Source organism: Narcine bancroftii, chromosome 5, assembly GCF_036971445.1.
Source record: "Narcine bancroftii isolate sNarBan1 chromosome 5, sNarBan1.hap1, whole genome shotgun sequence".
Taxonomy (NCBI): Eukaryota; Metazoa; Chordata; class Chondrichthyes; order Torpediniformes; family Narcinidae; genus Narcine; species Narcine bancroftii.
This window is the reverse complement of record NC_091473.1, coordinates 143494694-143515329: the sequence shown is the minus strand read 5'-3', so window position 1 is coordinate 143515329 and position 20636 is coordinate 143494694. Positions and strand designations below refer to the sequence as shown.

Sequence of the window (20636 nt, the reverse complement as noted above, 5' to 3'; positions counted from 1 at the left end):
CCCTTCCATAAATCTTCGTCCGCGAAGCCAAGCCAAAGAAAAAAGTGTAAATCCAAATGAGAGCCGACTGTTTTCTCACCCTGGCCATTCAATTGGTGGCATCTTCAAAAAAAAACTCCAGTAAATTTTATCAAGTATGATCTCCATTTTGGGAATCTATGCTGAGTTTTTTTTTCCAGATCCTATTAGTGTTTTCCAGTGTTTTTTGGTATGCGGCGACATAATAATTATCATGGACAATTCTGCACCAAGAAATTCTTGGTTACTGGGGAGAAACAGTTCCACACAAAAACTGTTTTGTTTGGCAAATGCGAATTAAAACCAAGTCTGGTTACTTAAATCAACCTATTACTAAAATCTGTCTTTTACACAATGCAGAAAGTTTTGATTTTTAATTTGATACTTACCATAATAGTAATTATTATGTATTAGTCATTAATGTCTATTATAATAATTAGGGGCTGCGATGTAGAAGTTGAAACCTTGTGTTTATGGTTGTTTTTTGTACTTTCCCTTAAGGATTAATTGTTTTTGTAGAGTTACCAATAGTTACTATGACATCATATGTTGTAATATCCGAGCAAGCCGGGAGTTCTCATTTCTCATTCTTACAATGACCATGGAAGAGACATGAGCTCTCGGGGAACTTTGAATTTATCATTCTGCTACCACATTTTAAAAAATATTAGAGGTCATGCATTTAAGGTGAAGGGGGAAAAGAGATAAGACCACAAGACATAGGAGCAGAAATAGGCTGTTCAGCCCCTCGAGTCTGCCCCACCATTTAATCATCAGCTGTTCCATTTTCCCACTCAGCCCCACTGCCAGGCCTTCTCCCCTTAACTTTTGATGCCCTGGCTAATGAAGAACCTATCAGTCTCTGCCTTAAATAAACCTAACGATCTGGCCTCCCCAACCGCTTGCAGCAACAAGGTCCACAGATCCCTCTGCATCTCTGTTCTGAGATGTGCAGGATTGCTTTTTTTTTACACACAGCATTGGGTGGCTGGAAAGGGGTGCCAGGAGTAAGCATTTAAGAGGTTTATTGAATGTACAGGGAACAGAGGTTATGTATCATGTGCAAAGTTTAGTTTAACTCCACTGTCACTGTTGACATTGTGGGGCTGAAGGGCCTGTTCCTTCAATTTTAATCCTTCAAGCTGACAGGCCTTCAGTTTCTTTAGCTCTGATCCACTGTACATTTGGGGGTGTGAAGGTAGTGGCATTGGATTGTTGGCATAGTAGAAGAAATTATCCAGAATTTCTAGTCCTTGTTGCTCTCCTTTAAACTGAATTTGTGAGGATTTAATCATCTGCTATCCTTGAATCACCTAAATACAGTGAGAGTCCTAAGAGTCTTCTCTCAAAGTTGGTTTACAAGAGTTGAGGAGAACTTTGGGAACTGTTGCCAGGAAATTGTGAAAATGTGTGTTACAATATTCAAGGTTCCCTTTTATTATCATGAATAATACATTAAAAATGTAACCTACGTGATATACTTTAACTTTTAGTCTGCTGCAAGGCAAAAAAAAAACAGTCGCCATGAGCCAGGTGCCCCTAACAATAGGAGAAAGAGAAGCAAAGCGAGTCCCTTCAGAGACACTGAGTGACCGTGGATTTGCCTCCAGTGCTCCTGCAGTCACTGCAGAGTTCAACTCACTGGCAACCCGAGGTCCAGATCCAAACCCTCCAACACAATCAGGAAGCCTACAGCCCCCGAGGCCCATCAGGGCAAATTAATAAATGTTTTGCAATTTTTTATTATTTTTTTAATTTTTTAAAATTTTTCACAGTATGAACCATACTGACCAAAATACACACAAACATTTCCCTCTTGAATATACACAGTGTCATTTTCTCCCCTTTTCCCCCCCTCCCTTCCCTCCCTCCTTCACCCCCCCCCTCCCCACCCACTCAACGTTCAACCTATATGATACATTAAACCCATTAAACGATGTCATCACACAATGAAAATAAACAATTTTTGGGCCACATAAAACCATCTTATTTCCTCTCACTTCCCGCCTGTTATATAACTGAAATAGCGAATCCCGGAAAATAATAGGATTACATAATAGAGGAATTAGGGGATATGGGGAGAAGGCAGGTAGGTGGAGTTAGGTCATAAATTAGATCAGCCATGATCGTATTGAATGGCGGAGCAGGCTCGATGGGCCATTTTTGGCCTACGCCTGTTCCTACTCCCTATGTTCCTAGAGTTGGCTACGATGACCCATGTGATGAGCTTCATGTCAAGATCATGCACAAAATTATGTGTTAGTGTGTCTGTGAAACGAAGAGAGAAAAACTGAGAAGGAAGTAAACGGATCCCTAACATGATGGTGTTTCTAGCTGTAGATTATTCAGGATTTTAAAAATACTTTACGGAATAACTTTCAGATCTCTCTTTTGGTTTGAAGTTATTCTACCTTGCCACAAGGTGGCAGTAAAACTACATTTTGCGCACTCTGCATCAGTAGAAACTATTCATACTTTTATCAAATTCGCCTTATTGCATATCTCACCGTGAAAAAGGCACCCAGTCAATGGAGTTGTTGTAACATGCTGAAAAGTTCAGTTCGCTCTCTCTGTTCAGAATGCTGTTTAATTGTGAAAGCTCCTCCATTTTCTTGCATTTACTCACCCTGCCCTTGTCGTCTCCAGCACTGCCTTTGCTACACTCCCTTGGCCAAGTGATTTCCTGCATGGTGTCAAATGGTGACTTTCTTCTGAACATTTGGGCCACTGAAATTATTGTTGATGCAGCAACTTCAGTCAAACTAACACATAAAATGTCTCAAGGCATGCCACGAGAGCGTTAAAAAATAGACCATGACAGTGAATGCTGTAAAGTGCTTTTTTGTAAAATAACCTATGAGGTGCAGCAAACATTTTCAAGGACAGTTCCCCCGCGCCCCCCCCCCCCCCCAACACACAAAAAAAATATTTTCAGACTAGTGAACAGGCCTCTCATTTAGTGGTCCTTCCCTTGCACTGGTTTAACAGATCCTTTTCTCTTACACTATAGTCTGTACATTTGGGGTGGCACGGTTAGCCTAGCGATTAGTGCAGCGCTGTTACAGCGCCAGCAATCAGGACAGGGGTGAAAATTCCACCTTCTGCGAGGAGTTTGTATGTTCTCCCCACGTCTGCATGGTTTTGCTCCGGTTTCCTCCCACCGTTCAAAACATACCGAGAGTTGCAGGTTAATCAGATTTTAATTGCGCGGCATAGGCTCGTGGGCCGAAAGGGCCCGTTACCATGCTGTATGTATGTCTACATGGTCTAAAATTAAAATGTGTGCAATTTTGCACTTCTTGTTGTACTCAAAGGTAGGTCACACAAAACAATTCCTTTGTTGAAGATCCATTTAGATAAACGTATAAATAGGCAAGGCATAAAAAGATAGGCTCCTAATGTGGGAGATGGTATTTGTGTGGATAGGCAAAAGGTAAAAGGTAAGGCTGAAGGGCCCTTTTCTGTGCTGTATGACTGATTATTTCCATTTCTTAATGATACTGTATGAATGAATATTGCTTGTCTTATAGCAAAGAGGTCCCTTGATTGGCAAATAGAAGCATGGAATCATTCACATTAACTTGAGAGCATTTTCTGCTTGACATCCTATTGAAAAATCATTGCTTCTCTGTCTCAGCACCAAATCCAGAGCAATCCTGAAGTCTGGAATGAAGCTTGAAGCATAGTTCCAGACTCCGATGTGAGAGGGCCACCCACATAGAATATTACAGCTCAGAAACAGGCCCCTTTGGCCCTTCTAGTCTGTGCCAAACCATTTTTCTGCCCAGATCCACTGACCTGCACCCAGTCCATAGCCCTCTGTGCCCCTCCCATCCATGTACCTGTCCTTGATACTTCCTAATTCTTTTTAAATGTTAAAATTGAGCCTGCATTTACCACTTCAGCTGGTAGCTCATTCCACACTCCCACCACTCCCTGCTGTGAAGAAGTTCACCCCTATTTCCTCCTAAACCTTTCCCCTTTTCTATGTTCTCCGGTTTGGATCTTACTTACCCTCAATGGAAAAAGCCGACCAACATTTACTCTGTCTCTCCCCCTCATAATTTAAAATACCTCAATCAAATCACCTCTTATTCTTCTACACTCCAGGGAATAAAGTACTAACCTGTTTAACCTTTCCTTGTAATTCAGTTTCTGAAAATCAGGCAACATCCTCTTTCTATCTTACTGATATTTTTCCTGTAGTTAGGTGACCCAAACTGACATCTGGCCTGGACTTGAACTCAGAGGTGCTTTACATTAAATGGACTGCTTCAAAGAGTAGCCGTAATGTATGGCACGTGAAATTTAATTTGAAAGTCCCTTTCTTTAAATGCATCTGTGCACAGATGATGAGGTTGCCAAATAACAAATTTTTCCCGGTGCCTTTCTTTTACAAAGCGTTCCCATCGCTGAGGTTAAACTGATTGGCTTGCAGTTGATGAGATTGTCCTTGCAACCCTTTATTTTGGAGTACGTCATTATTTGCCTTGTTCCAGTCTCCTGACACAACTCCTGTAACAAGAGAGAAATGGAATCTTTTCTGTAATTTTCACCTCAATTTCCCACAACAGTCGAGCGATGCAATTCATCCAGCCAACACGTGGCCATCACCTACTTTTCCTTTTCTAGTTACACCCCATCATCTGCTGAAATTTGCACATCCATTTCGTTCCGGTTACAGACAGTGCAATTGTAAATTTGTGATTGAAGTTCCTCGCCACTGAGTTTCAGAACTTAAGTTACTGTCTGCTTTTTTTTTGGATTGGTATGTGTCCTTTTTTACTTATCGGTCAGCCATAGTGAGGTTTTGAACTGTATAGGTTATAGTGAGATGGGTTTAAGGATGCTCACATATAGGACAATTTCCAAGGGTTTCTGCTGGTGGGCATTGTATGCCTGTAATTGATGAGTCGCCTCCATTCTTGGCTCTCAGTGAGATGGGGTTGGGGGGCATTAATGACTATGCTCAAATGTTCATGCATATCATGGCTGTCAGTGAGCTGCTGGGCCTCTTTCTCATATGTTCTTTTTTTGGGTCACAGGTTTGCTTGGCCTTTCACATGTCTTTCCAAAACCTGGAGCCTCCAATCCAGGAAAGCCTTGCAATTATGGCAAATTAGTTCCTGGATCATTTTCATCAAAACAGCCTTGGTGGTTGTGGTTGTTAATGCTGGATTTTAGAGGAGTCCGTATATTATGGACTATATGGCTCTTTTTGGCTGGGAGGTTGACAATGAATCATTCAAGTCAAATGGTCTTGCACTCGACATTCATAAGACAGAAGTGCTCTACTTGTCTTTGCTGTATAACCCTGCCATCAGCCAAATTCAAGGCAAGATCTGGAAAACGCACCCCACTCCTCACATTGACATCATCTTCTCTTACTGACTGAGATATGAGTGCTTGAGGATCAAACCCAGCACAAAACTCATGGATTATCTGTAGCAGTCAGCAAAATCCTGCTCCTCTGCTGGAAGTATAAATGGATCTTCCCCAGGCCAACATCCCTGACATCAAAGGTGAAATTTTTAGAGTACAAAGTTTGTACGTTGCGTGCAGGCTCAAAGGCAAGGTTAGAAGGCAGAGGGAGCCTTGGTTTTCGAGGGATATTGGGGATCTGGTTTGGAAGAGAGAGAGGTGGATAATAGATATAGGCAACATGGAGCAAATGAGATACTTGAGGAGTATTTTAAAAATAAAATAGAAGAAAAACCTCAAGAAAGAAATCAAGAAGACATGAGGTTGCTTTGGCAGACCATATAAACATATAACCGTTCACAGCACGGAAACAGGCCATGTCGGCCCTTCAAGTCCGTACCGGTTCATTTGAACAACTCCACTAGCTCCTCCGCAAACTCCTGAGGAACTAGAGGCAATGTGAAGGAAAATCTTAAGGGTTTCTACAGGTATATTAAGAGCGAAAGAATAGTAAGAGACAAAATTGGTCACCTTGAAGATCAGAGTGGTCGGCTTTGTAAGGAGCCAAAAGAGATGGGGGAGGTCTTGAATGTTTTTTTTGATCAATATTCACTCAGGAAAAAGCGCAGAGTTACGGAAAGTAAGCGGCATGGAACCTATACAGGTTAAAGGTGGATAAATTTCCAGGGCCTGCAAGATATTCCCTCGGACCTTGAGGGAGACTACTATAGAAATTGGAGGGGGTCTGGCATAAATATTTAAAATGTCCTTAGCCATGGATGTGGTACCAGAGGATTGGAGGGGGTGTTCTAAGATGTACAATTATTTGGATAGCCATGAACTGAATAGGGATAGTCAACATGGCTTTGTGTGTGGTAGGTTGTGTTTAACCAATCTTTTGGAGGTTACGAGGAAACATGACGAAGGAAAGGCTGTGGATGTTGTCTACATTGACTTCAGTAAGGCCTTTGACAAGGTCCCGCATGGGGGGTTCGTCAGGAAGGTCCAGACACTAGGTTTTCATGGTGAAGTAGTGAACTCGATTCGACAGTGGCTGGATGAGAAAAGCCAGAGTGTGGTGGTACATGATGGCTTCTCAGACTGGAAGCCTATGTCTAATGGTGCGCCTCAGGGATTAGTGCTGGGACCATCGTTGTTTGTCATCTATATTAATGATCTGGATGATAATGTGGTAAATTAGATCAGCAAGTTTGCAGCTGACACTAACGGGTTTTTTTATGCATAAAAGTCGGGTTTTCGCCAGCTCACGTTTTTTTAAGAAAAGGTGAATTTATCTTTTATGTAGAGAATGGAAAAGGCATATCATGTAGACACTTTCAAGGATCTTTTTGTAGAGTGCATCGAAAGAATCAAAGGCTTGTTGCTCCAAACCAAGGCTTTTATTAACTAGAAGACTGGAGCATATCACAAGTAGGTCGACCAGTCCAGAATGACCTGGTCTGGCTAGGAGCAATCCTTTAAGACCTGCCAGTAGGTGTGGCTACACTCTCAGCCAATCACAGTCATCCTACACGACCATCTGTACATATACACATTGGTGATAGAAACTGTACAATCACACTTTTATTGTGAAAATTAGCGATTTGTAAAGACAGGCTTCCTCTGCCTTTAAGACGCTCCACTTACCGTCTTAAAAAGTCCAAAGGTGGATTGGCTGGTCTAACAAGCTCCATGTTCCCTCCACCAAGCTCCACCTCCTGCATAAAAGGATTGTCGCTGAAAGCATCTGCAAGGGGGGGGGGGGGGGGAGGCTGACGACATCGCAATGATGTCTTCAGCCCGCGCGCCAAGGGTGAATTTTAAAGTAAAAACACAATGCTGGAGAAACTCAGCAGGTCAAATAGAGTAAAAGCACACGATGCTGGATCCATCTGCGAACTCGATGCTTTCATTCCCTGTCGCATATGTTACACATCATGGTGGCAGGTGGCACCTCACAACCTGCCTCCTTCACCTTCGGAAACTCCCTGTGTAAAAGGACCGTGTGATCTGCCTTTTCTGTCTTCTGGATAAAAGGTAAATTCACCTTTTTTAAAGTTGAGCAGGCGATAATGCGGCTTTTGTGCATAAAAACCCATCCACTCTTGGTGGAGGGAACCAGGAGCTAGTTGGACCAGCTAATCCACCTTTGAACCTTTTATGCATGTAAGTGGAGTATCTTAGAGGCAAAGGAAACCTGCTTTTATAATTTTTTTTTTACTATATAAGGGCCTTAAGATTGGGGGTGTGAAGACGTTTTTTGAAGAGGGATCTGGACCAGCTGGAAATATGGGCTGAAAAATGCAGATGGAATTCAATGCAGACAAATGTGAGGTGTTGCATTTTGGAAGGACAAACCAAGAAAGGACATACATAGTAAATGGTCAGGCACTGAGGAATGTGGCAGAACAGAGGGATCTAGTAATACAGATACATAATTCCCTGAAAGTGGCATCACAGGTGGACAGGGTTGTGAAGAGAGATTTTGGCATATTGGTCTTCATAAGTCAAAGTATTTAGTATAGGAGTTTGGATGTTATGATAAAGTTGTAAGGCCAAATTTGGAGTATTGTGTGCAGTTTTGGTCATCTAACTACAGGAAAGATATTAATAAGATAGAAAGAGCGCAGAGAATATTTACTAGGATTTTGCCTGGACTTCAGGAACTGAGCAGGAAAAGGTTAATCAAGTTAGGTCTTTTTTCCCTGGAGCATAGAAAAATGAGGGGAGATTTGATAGAGGTATTTAAAATTATGAGGGGGGGGGTAGACCAGGTAAATGTAGGGCTTTTTCCACTCAGGGTAGGTGAGATACAAACCAGAGGATATGGGTTAAGAGTGCAAGGGGAAATGTTTAAGGGAACGTGAGAGGGAACTTCTTCACACAGAGAGTGGTGGGAGTATGGAACGAGATTCCAGCTGAAGTGGTGAATGTGAGCTCAATTTAACATGCAAAAGGAATTTGGAAAGGTACAGAGGTGAGAGAGGTATGGAGGGCTATGGACTCCTGGAAGGCAGGTGAGTTAGACTAGGCCAAAAAAAAAGGTTCAGCTCAGGCTAGAAGGGCTGAAGAGGCCTGCTTTTGTGCTGTAATCCACCAAATTGCACCCATTCAGCAGCCCATGCTTTTAGCTTGCCTGGCAGCAGCTCTTGAAGCAGATACGTTGTTCTTAGCTCTGTAATGGGAAGAAAATATTCAGATATATTCTTAAGACCTCCTTAGTAAAAATAGAGTACTCCACTGACTCCTGGAAATGTTTGCCCTGTAAGTGCTCAAAGTGGGCTCACTCTCTAAGAACCTCAAGTTGTTGCAGGTAGAAGACGAGCATGGTAGGAGCCGACCACTTCAGATTGGTCACCACTCCCATGTGCAGGAGATTCTGCTCTCCCACACTGGCCTCGTGCACAACGTTTAATTTGATGAGGTTGGACTTTGTATCACAGCGAGTCGTGCGTTGCAAGTGAGGAGTGCTGAGCGGGAACCATTCCAAGCTAATGCTGCGAAGTTGCGGAGGACTCGTCTGTTTCAAACGCGGTCTAGAGGAGGAGGTTGAGCCTCTTTGTGCTGATTTTGCCCAGCGGTTTTTCAGACTCTGGGTTAACGTCAGGGGTATTTGCTGCCAGAGGCCGAGAGGCGAGGATGGAGCGGAAGAGTAGGAGGCGGTTTCCAATTACAACCGGAGCTGCGTTAGGTTCAGAGGTCTAGAAGATGCATTGTCCTGGGCCTTGTGGCAGATAGCGCTGGAGCTATTGGGACTTCCGTAAACTATGATTATGAGGTTGTCTGTTTCCCTAACCCTGGTGGACTTTTAACAACTGTCCTGGAGAGGTTGTATCCTGACCTGTGATGGCTGTGTGACTAGCAGCCCGCAGTGGTCCCTCAGGATCGGGGAACGTTCTTCTCCACTGAACTGGCAGACATTATTAACCTCTAGTTTGCAACCAGTCCTTTACTTGTGCCATTGTCTAATCTTTGATTAATTAATTGTATGTACTACTCTTTTTTGTTAGGCAGCTTTTGGAAAATCACTGTGGTCTTGGGAACACTGTTGACTGACCAACTGATTATGTACTAGGAACTCCACAGAGATGGAGTGGAAGCTGTCAGCCATGATCCTAAAGTTTAATCTAAGTTAGAGATAGAAACTTGGCACCATTCCTCCTCCTCCTCCTCGGTACACTCTTCAATAATCTTTTAGTATTTTAATTTTGCATTTACAACCCAGTTACCAATGAAAGTTGTGGATTCTTTTGTGTATTAGTTGACAGATGTGATCATATTCTATAAGCCTTTTATTTCCTTTGTCACCTCTTCTGAACTTTCCATATTGAGTCTGATGCTTTTATTTCTATCAACTCAATATAGGAATGTATTCCCTTTTCTCAATCCATTTGTTCCATTTCAAGACCCTTTTGGCTTAGTTGCCTTATTCCCCATGTGGGAATGTATCTTGATTGAACCTTTTGTCTGCTGATATGAATTCCACTTTATCCAGGCCATATCTCCTCCCAACCCCCACCCCCATTCCACCAAAATTGGCCCTTCTCAAATTTGGATGCCCTGCTCATAATTAAAGTAACAAAATTAGATTCACGGGAAGGTGTGCTGTTGTTTGTCATTCATTCTTGAGTAAGACTGTGACATCTGGTCTTCACTGTTGCATTGTGTACAAAGGCGGCTGATTAGACCAGCCTGGGCTCAGACATCCCTTTCACGCAGGTGATGGAAATGCAGGGCTGCTCTACAGTCAGTGGTTCTTGGTTCTTGAGATTCTCTTTTACTCTTTGCTTTCTCTGTTCTAGCTTCCTCGTATGAAGAAGGAGCACTTTTATACCAAACACAGCCATCCAATGCTTGTTGTTCCCAGTGGTCCATGTCAGTGTTGAGACTCTTCAGGGATGTTCTCAGTGAATCTATGAGTCTCTTTTCCTCTCCACAACTTGATGGTTTTCCATCAGTTTGCTCTCAATAAAATAGCTGCTTTAGAAGAAAGAGATTTGGCCTATCATGTCTGTGTTTTCTGTGAGTGCAGGCCTTTTGGACTGAAGTGATATCCAGTGAGTTCATCTTTTTTTGAATGCATGTCCAAGTACATTTTCAATGTGATGAGAATTTTTGCCACTTCCATTCATTTGGGGAAATAGGTTCCAGTTCATTGCATCCTCCAGGTAAATAATTACTTTATCATTTCATTTCAATTTTTCAATCAATTATTTTAAATCTTCAATCCTTTTGTCAAAGTTCTTGCTACTTATTGTGTTCATATCATTCTATACCTCGGTTAAATATCCTCTTCCGCTCTTTTCCATATAAAACAAGTCCGATCTATTTATCTTCTCTTGTTACTTCAATTTTCCGGTACTGGCAATACCCTCAGAAATTGCTTCAGGTAAAGTCACATCTTCCTTGTAAGATGGCGACCAGAATTATATTCTATCATTGAGCTGCGGTCCATTTGCATTATACACAGTAAGTACAACATCCCTGCTCTTGTACTCTGTATGAGGAATTTGTCTTTACACCAGTCTAAACATTGCTTCAGGTAATCTACTGACACTTGTTTCATTTGTCTCACCTCATCACCAGAACATATTCCAGTCAGTGTTGTGGAAATGTAGCCTGCACTATCTTTGCGCTCTTTTTTTCTCTGTTTCTAGTAGTGTGGAAATGCAGAGGACTGAAATATTTTCCCACACCTCATTCTATGGCAGAAAGCAAAAGTAGGATCCCCTTGAACAGTTGTCTCTTGGCAAGATGGAGATTTCAATATCCCACACTATTCTTTTACACTGTCCAAATTAGTTTGCTGAACTGGTGCCAAGTATACATGAACCACAAGATTTTTATTTTTGCGCATGGTGCAGATAAATAGCTTTTGGGAACTGGGCTGAACTTGTCTTTGAGAAGATTCCAAAGAGAGGGATTATAAGTTAATACATTTTTTTTGCTGTTCCTGGTAAACAATGAAACAGAACAATTGGAGAGTGACACAAATGTCTTTTTCTTTAAACACCTCTTTTATTCTCAAGTTGCAGGATACTGGTGCTTGAGGGCCTTGAGTGAAGTTGGTTAAAAGGTATTCAATTAACTGCAACATCTGCTCTTTCTTTATAGCACTACAACCTTTTCTGTATCCAAGATGTATCGATATCCCTTTTGAAATGTAGTTACCAATTCAACACTCACTCTTTCAGATAGAATAAAGTGAAATAAAGATGTGCTCGGATATAAAACAAGACTGACTTAGGTTGAATTGATGAAGGGTTAGAACCATAGAACGCTACAGGACAGGAAACAGGCTATTTGGCCCTTCTCGTCTGTGCCAACCATCATTCTGCAAGTCCCATTGGCCTGCACCCATTCTATAACCCTCCAGACCTCTCCCATCCATGTTCCTACCCAATCTATTCTTAAAACTTGAGATCAGCTCACATTCACATCAGATGGCAGCTCACTCTACACTCCCACCACTGAAGAAGAACTTTGCCCTAATGTTCACCCTAAACCAATGGTTCTCAATCTTTTTCTTTCCACTCACAACCCACTTTAAGTAATCCCTATGCCATTGGTGCTCTGGGATTAGTAAGGGATTGCTTAAGATGGGATGTGGGTGGGAAGGGAAGGTTAAGAATCACTGCTTTAGACCCAATTGTTACTGAAATGTTTTGCTTGAGAAAAATTGTCATTGGCCCATTTCCTTTGGAGATCTGAAACCCTGCACATAATAAGTCAATTAGGAACAATTAAAACAATGGTTTTCAACCTTTTTCTCTCCACCCACATCCCACCTTAAGCAATCCCTTACTAATCACAGAGCACTGATAGAATATAGGGAATACTTAAAGTGGGATGTGAGTGGAAAGAAGAAGGTTGAGAACCACTGCCCTAAACCTTTCCTTTTTCATCTTAAACCTATCACCTCTCATATTTATCTTCCCAATCTAAGTGGAAAAAGCCTACCCACATCCACACTGTCTATACCTCTCATAATCTTGTAAACCTTTATCAAATCTTCCCTCATTCGTCTTCGCTCCAAGTAATAAAGTCCTAACCTGTTTAATCTTTGCCTGTAACTCAACTCCTGAAGACCAGGCAACATCGTAGTAAATCTACTCTGCACTCATTCAACCTTATTGATATTGTTCCTGAAGTTAGGTGACCAGAACTGCACACAATATTCCAAATTTAGCCTCACCAGTATCTTCAACAACTTCAATAGAACATCTCTACTCCTATACTCAATACTTTGACTTATAAAGGCTAAGATGCCAAAAGCTTTACAACCCTGTCCACCTGCAACGCCACCTTCATGGAAAAATGCATCTCTATTCCCAGATCGCTTTGCTCCTTTGCACTCCTCAGTCCCCCACCATTTACTGTGCTTGTCCTACCTTGGTTTGTCCTTCCAAAATGCATCACCTCACACTTGCCTGCATTAAACTCCATCTTGCCATTTTTTTAGCCCATTCTTTCTCCCAGTTAGTATAATCCCTCTGCAAGCTTTGAAAATCTTCCTCGTTGTCCACAATGCCTCCTATCTTTGTGTCATCATCAAACCTAATGATCTAATTTACCACATTATCATCCAGATCATTGATATATACAACAAACAACAACGGTCTAGACACAGATTCCTAAGGCACACCACTAGTCATTGGCCTCCAATCTGAGAAGCATCCATCCACTACCACTCTCTGTTTTCACCCACACAGGCAATTTTGAATCTAGTTTACAATCTCTCCATGGATACCTAGTGCCTTAACCTTCTTACAAACCTTCAATGTGGGTCTACATAGACAACATCCACAGCCTTTCCTTCATCTACCTTCTTGGTAACCTCAAAAAAACTCTTACAAGATTTGTTAAACACAACCTACCACACACAAAGCCATGCTGACTGTCCTTAATCAGCCCATGGCTGTCCAAATACCAATATATCCTACCTCTCAAAACTCTTTCCAGTAATTTACCTACTACTGACAACAGGCTCACTGGCGTTTAATTAATGTTTTTCTTTTATCCTTTTTTAATCAACAGGGCAACATGAGCTACCCTCCAATCCTCTGGCACATCACCCCTGGCTGAAGACATTTTGAATAGATCAGCCAGGGCCCCTGACATTTCGACACTTGTCTCCCTCTAGGTCCAAAGGAATATCATATCTACCTTTATTCACTTTAATTCAGCAAGCACTTCCTCCTCCTCAATGTCCATATCTTCCATGATGCTTCTTTTTATTTCCCTTCCTTCCTTCTGCACTACCAGTTTCCTGAGTAAATACTGATGCAAAAAACCTGTTTAAGATCTCCCCCATTATGTGAGGCTTCACACATAGTTGTCCACTCTGATCCTCTAGGGGACCAATTTTGTCCCTTAATGTCCTTTTAATATACTTATAGAAACTCTTCGGGTTTACCTTCACATTATCTGCCAAAGCAACCTTGTGTCTTTTTGCCTTCCTGATATCCTTGAGTATTTTCTTGCTTTTTCTGCACTCTTAAGCTCCTTGTTGCCCATACTTGCTATGCATCTCCCTCTTCTTCTTAACTAGATCACCAATATCCCTTGAAAACCAGGGTTTCTTATGCCTGGTAACTTTGCTTTTAATCCTGACAGGAACATGCAAACTCTGTGCTCTCAAAATTGCACCTTGGAAGGCCAGAAAACAACATAACCCAATCCTAGGTCCATTCTCATTTCCTCAAAAATTGCCTTCCTCTAATTTAGAATCCCAACTTGATGACTAGATTTATCCTTTTTCATAATTAACTTGAAGCTAATGTCATTAAGGTCACTGGACCACCTATTTTGATCCCTTATAGGAGATTAGGAACTGCATCCTCTCTTGTTGGTACCTCTAAACATTTAATAAACTCCAAGCCATTCAGCCCTTTCACAGAATGGGAGTCCCAGTCAATATTTGGAAAGTTAAAATGTCCTATCACAACATTCTGCTTCTTACATCGGCCTGCTATCTCTCTACAGATTTGCTCCTCCAATTCTCTCTGACTGTTGGGTGGTCTATAGTACAACCATATCAGTATGGTCACATCTTTCCCGTTCCTCAACTCGAACCATATGGCCTCTGCAGACAAATCCTCCCGGCTGTCCTGACTTTGCACTGCCGAGTTCTTTTCCCTGAGTAGCAATGCCACTCCTCCCCCTTTCATCCCTCTCTCTCTATCATGTCTGAAGCAATAGAACCCCGGAACATTAAGATGCCAGTCCTGCCCCTCCTGTAACTGTCTCTCTAATAGCAATAGTGTTGTAATCCCACATGTCAACCTATGCTATAAACTAGTCAGCCTTTCTAACAATACTCCTTGCGTTAAAATAAATACACCTGAGAACATTTCTTTCAAGTACAAACCTTTGATTTCTGTCTATACATGCAGTCCTCGCATGACCTTTATCCTCCTCACTAACTGTCCTAACATGCTGGTTCCCCCCAACCTACCCGCTAGGATATTAATCCCCTTCCAGTTCAGATTGCAGTATGTGGGAGGTCATGTACAGCACAAATGTTCCTGATGACTACACCTGCAAAGGGTGCATCCAGATGCAACTCCTGGGAGACCGTGTTAGGGAACTGGAGTTGCAGCTGGTTTAGCTTCGGATCATAAGGGAGGCAGAGGCAATCATAGATAGGAGTTACAGGGAGACAATCACCTCAAACAGACACGAGTCAGCTAACTGGGTAACTGTGAGGAAATGGAAGGGGAGATACAGACAGTACAGAGTACCCCTGCTGCTGTTCCTTTCAATAATAAGTAAACTGTCTTAGATCTGTTGGGGGGTGGTGGGGGAGAGAATGACCTACCAGGGACAAGTCGCGAGGGTCAGGTCTCTGGCACGGGGGATGGCCCCTCAGCTCAGAAGGGAAGGGGGAAAAGAGGAGAGATTTTGTAATTGGGGACTCGCTGGTTGGGAAAGCAGATAGGAAGTTTGCTGGATGAGATTGGGGCTCCTGGTATGTTGCCTCCCAGGTGCCAGGGTCAGGGACGTCTCTGATTGAGTATACAGCATTCTGGAGAGGGAGGGGGAGCAGCCAGATGTCGTGGTCCAAATGGGGACCAATGACATAGATAGAAGTGGGGATGAGATCCTGAAGAAAGAATATGGAGTTAGGAAAGAAGTTAAAAAGCAGGACCTCAAGGCTGATAATCTCGGGATTGCTGCCTTATGCCACGCGCTAGAGAGGGTAGGAATAGGAAGATGTGGTGAATGAATGAGTGGCTAAAGAGTTGGTACAGGGGGCAGGGGTTCAATTTGTTGATCATTGGGATCTCTTCTAGGGAAGGTCTGACCTGTACAAAAGGGACAGGCTGCACTTGAACAGGAGGGGGCCCAATATCCTGGTGGGCAGGATTGATAGAGCTGTTTAAACTAGTTTGGCAGGGGAGTGAAAGTGCAGAGATTAGGGTAAAAGTACGGCTAGATTTGAAGGGAGAGAGGAACCAGAATGTTAAAGTTAATGAGGGAGGGAGAGGAGAGGGTAAAAGGGGGTGGTAATCAAAGGAGTGAATGTGGGGGACATTTTCTCGTGTATATATTTCAATGCAAGGAGCACTGAAAAAGGGGGATGAGCCTAGAGCACGGATTAACAGATGGAAATATGATATTGTAGCCATCAGTGAAACTTGGTTGCAGGTGGGGCATGATTTGCAGCTAAATATTCCAGGATTCTATTGTTTTAGGCGGGATAGAACAGAAGGGATAAAAGATGGAGGAGTCGTATTGCTTGTTAGAGAAAACATTACAGTGGTGCTATGGCAGGATAGATTGGAGGGCTCATCCAGTGAAGCTTTTGGGTGGTATTGAGGAATGAGAAAGGGGATGAAAACACTAATGGGAGTGTATTATAGACCATCTAATGGATTGAAGGAATTGGAGGAACTAATTTGTATGGAGATAGCATGTATGTGTAATAAACATAAGGTGATGATTATAGGAGATTTTAACTTTCCATACATTGACTGAGACATCCATAGTGAAGGGCTGGATGGGTTGGAGTTTGTCAAATGTGTTCAGGAAAGTTTTCTAAATCAATACATAGAAGAATTGACTAGAGAGGGGGCAGTATTGGATCTCCTATTAGGAACAAAATAGATCCAGATGACAGAGATTTGTGTTGGGGACACAAAATGCTCTTGGTTTTAGGTTAACAATGGAGAAGGATAAGGGTGGGCATAAGGTTGAGATTCTTGATTGGAATAAAGCAAACTTTGAGGATATGCAAAAGGATTTAGCGGGTGTGGATTGGGATAGTTTGTTTTCAGGGAAGGATGTAGCAGATAAATGCTGGATATTCCAAGGGGAAACTTTGAGAGTAGAGAGTTGGTCTGTCCCTGTGAGAGTTAAAGGAAAAATTGGAAAATATAGGGAACCTTGGTTTTCATAGGACATTGGGAATTTGGATCGGAGGAAGAGGGATGTGTACCACAGGTATAGGCAGCAGGGAAGGGTTGAGGTGAAGAATACAAGGAGTGTTTAAAAAAAAAACTAAAGAAAGAAATTAGAAAGGCTAAAAGGAAATGTGAGGCTGGTTTGACAGGCAAGGAAAAGGTAAATCCAAAGTGTTTCTACCGGTACATTAAAAGTAAAAGAATAGTGAGGTACAAAATTGGGCCCATTGAGCATCAGAGAGTCGGCTCTGTGAGGAGTCGGTGGAGATGGGGGAAATTTTAAATGATTGCTTTTCTTCAGTATTCACTAAGGAAAGAAATATTGAGCCAGGTGAAGTAAGGAAATCTGGTAGTGAGCTCATGGATGATATACAGATTAATGAGGAGGTAGTACTGGCTGTTTTAAAGAGAATAAAGGTGGATAAATCTCTGGATCCTGACAAGGTCTTCCCTAGGACCCTGAAGGAGGTTAGTGTACCAATAGTGGGGGTGCTGACAGAAATATTTAAAATATCACTGGCCACAGGGAATGTGCCAGAGGATTGGAGGGTGGCTCCTGTTGTTCTGCCATTGAAAAAAAGGCTCCAAAAGTAAACCTGGTAATTATAGGCCTGTGAGTCTGACATGGGTGGTGGGTAAATTAATGGAGAGTGTTCTTCAAGATGGTATATACAATTATTTGGAAAGACAGGGATTGATTAGGAGTAGTCAACGTGGTTTTGTACATGTTCAATCACATTTAACAAATCTTATAGTTTTTTGAGGAGGTTACTAAGAAGGTTGATCAGGGGAAGGCTGTGAATGTTGTCCTTATGGACTTAGTAATGTCTTTGATAAGGTTCCGCATTATACATTAAATGTTGAAGTAGTGAAATGGATTCAACAATGGTTGGATGGGAGATGCCAGAGAGTAGTGATGGAAAATTGTTTGTCAAATTGGAGGCTGGTAACCAGTGGAGTGCCTCAGGGATTCGTACTGGGTCCGTTGTTGTTTGTCATATATATTAATGATCTAGGTGGTAAATATGCAGATGAAACGAAGATTGGTGGTGTTGTGGACAGTGAAGATTATTAAAGCTTGCAGTGGGTTACAGGACAGTTGGAAGAGTGGCTGAAAGATGGCAGATGGAATTTAATACTGATAAATGTGAGGTGCTGCATTTTGGTAGGACTGATCAGTAAATGTCATACACGATAAATAATAGACAATGAGGAGTGCAGTCGAACAAAGGGATTTAGGAATTCTGGTACACAATTCTCGGTTGAGTATGTTGGCCTTCATTAATCAGAGGATTGAATACAGGAGTTGGGGTGTCATGTTGAAGTTGTATAAGGCATTGGTGAGGCCAAATTTGCAATATTGTGTGCTGTTTTGGTCACCAAATAGAAAGCATGCAGAGGAGATTTACAAGAATGTTGCCTGGGTTTCAGGATTCGAATTACAGGGAAAGGTTGAATAGGCTGGGACTTTATTCCCTGGAGCGTAGAAGATTGAGGGGTGATTTGATAGAGGTATTTAAATTATGAGAGGGACAGATAGAGTCAATGTGGTCAGGCTTTTTCCATTGAGAGTAGGGGAGATTCAAACAAGAGGACATGGATTGAGATTGAAGGAGAAAAAGTTTAGGGGAAACATGAGGGGGAATTTCTTCACTCAGAGGGTGATGCAAGTGTGGTATGAGCTTCCGGCTGAAGTGGTAGATGCGGGTTCGATTTTAATATTTAAGGAAAAGTTGAATAGGTATATGGATGAGAGAGATATGGTGGGTTATGGGCAGCATGTGGGTCAATGGGACTAGGTGGGAGTAGGCTTTCGGCATGGATAGGAGGGTCAGACTGGCCTGTTTATGTTATGTAATTGTTATATGGTTATACAGATCTCACCTTCCCTGAAACAGAGTCCAATGATCTAGAAATCTGAAGCCCTCCCTACTACACCATGTCTACAGTCTTCTTATCTTCCTACTTTTAACCTCTCCAGCACGTGGCATGGGAAGCAATCCTGAGATCACTACCCTGGAGGCCCGAAGACCACCTATCAATGAGGAGCGGGGAATCAGATTTCCATGTTACGGCTGTAAATTTCCTGACTCACATAAGGCAATTTCTGTGAATTCAATATGGAAATTAGTTATCAATCTACCACTACTCGTCAAGTTCCCCAGTAGACAAAGCTCTGGGTCTACTGAGAAGGTGACTTCTGTGATCTTAGGATGTCTCAAAGGTCATACCAGAAGGGTCTCACCTTCATGTAGAGCCAGGTAAAGTGTAAGAAAGAACCAACCCCTATACCACACCTAAATCTAAAGCACATCTCTGACAACTGGGGTTTATATTGATGTAATTTCTGTGGGGTGAGGTACAGCTGATGGAGAAAATTGTAGTGAACCAATCTATACCTGGCATTGATAGTAGCCAACAAACTTCCTTGAGTTATTCATCAACTTTTATGGCTGAATCTGACTTCCATCTCACTCTAGATTTATGCAAGCGTGGCTTTGGGCCTTCATTCGTCAGTAAAAAAATACATTCTAGAAATAAATTTATATACATTTCCTTCATGAAGCAGTTTCTCTACTTAACTGAAGGTAACAAAAGGTCTTGTTGGGAAAGTCATTAACTGTTGCTAGAGATTTTCTCTCATCCGTCAGTCTTTAATCTATATTCCACAATGCATCTCAAGCACAAAATATTCAATCCCTAATCAGAATCGTCTGGTTTGTTTATCTTTTGAATTGCACATTGCACAGCATGGACAGAGATAATTCAGCTCAATATGCTCATGTTTGTTTGAAAGCACCATCCAATTAGTCTCACCCCAAGCACTTCACTGTAACCAGGCAAGCCTTTCGTCATCATTTAAAACCCTGGTGCCACCCTGTAATGTCACCCTTTACAATTTTTTTTAGATTATTTAATTTAGACATGCAGCACAGTTACAGGCTGTTTTGGCCCACGATCCCATCCCACCCAATTGACGTAAAATGTCCGGTATGTTTTAAATGGAGGGTGGAAACCGGAACTCCTGGAGAAAGCTCATACAGACACGGGGGGAAGGTACAAACTTCTTACAGACAGCGTGGGATTCGAGCCTCAGTCACAATCGCTATGCTGTCAAGGTGCTGCACTAACCGCTATGCTGCACTAATTGCTGTGCTGTCAAGGTGCTGCACTAACTGCTGTGCCCGACCATGCTGCCCCTTTTCTTCATTCTTCTCAGAAGCATTATATAATAAAACCTCCATTATCCGGAATTCATGCAACCAGCTAAAAAATTGCAGAAAATAAATAGGTAAAAAATACAAAAGTTTAAAATTGGCATCCCCCCCCTCCCACCCAGCGGTTAGCTTGCCAATCCATGCAATACATAATCTCAAGTAACCGGCATTCACTTATCTGGCATCTACTAATCCCCCACAGTTGCTGGGTTCTGGCGGGGGGGGTTTGTGAGATATAGAACCGTAGAACATTACAGCACAGAAACAGACCTCGGCCCTTCTCGTCTGTGCTGAACCGTTTTTTTTTGCCCAGTCCCACTGACCTGCACCCATTCCATAGCCCTCCATACCTCTCCCATTCATGTACCTGTCCAAATTCCTCTTAAATTTAAAATTGACCCTGCATTCACCACTTCAGCTGGAAGCTCGTGTCACACCTCCACCACTCTCTATGTGAAGATATTTGTGAATGTCTTTGAGTCCAAAGAAAGCGAAAGACAAAGTGAGCTGAAATTGTCTTGGCTGCCTTTAAAATATTTAGAGGACATCATTTAATGGAGGAATGAGGTTTTAC

The 20636-nt window shown here is 42.2% G+C and overlaps 1 protein-coding gene across 4 annotated transcripts in view; it reads left to right on the top strand.

Annotated features, from left to right (window-relative positions):
- Positions 1 to 20636, top strand: part of zzz3 (zinc finger, ZZ-type containing 3) — a 162131-nt gene that overhangs the window by 106456 nt on the left and 35039 nt on the right. The gene's annotated exons all lie outside the window — the stretch shown is intronic.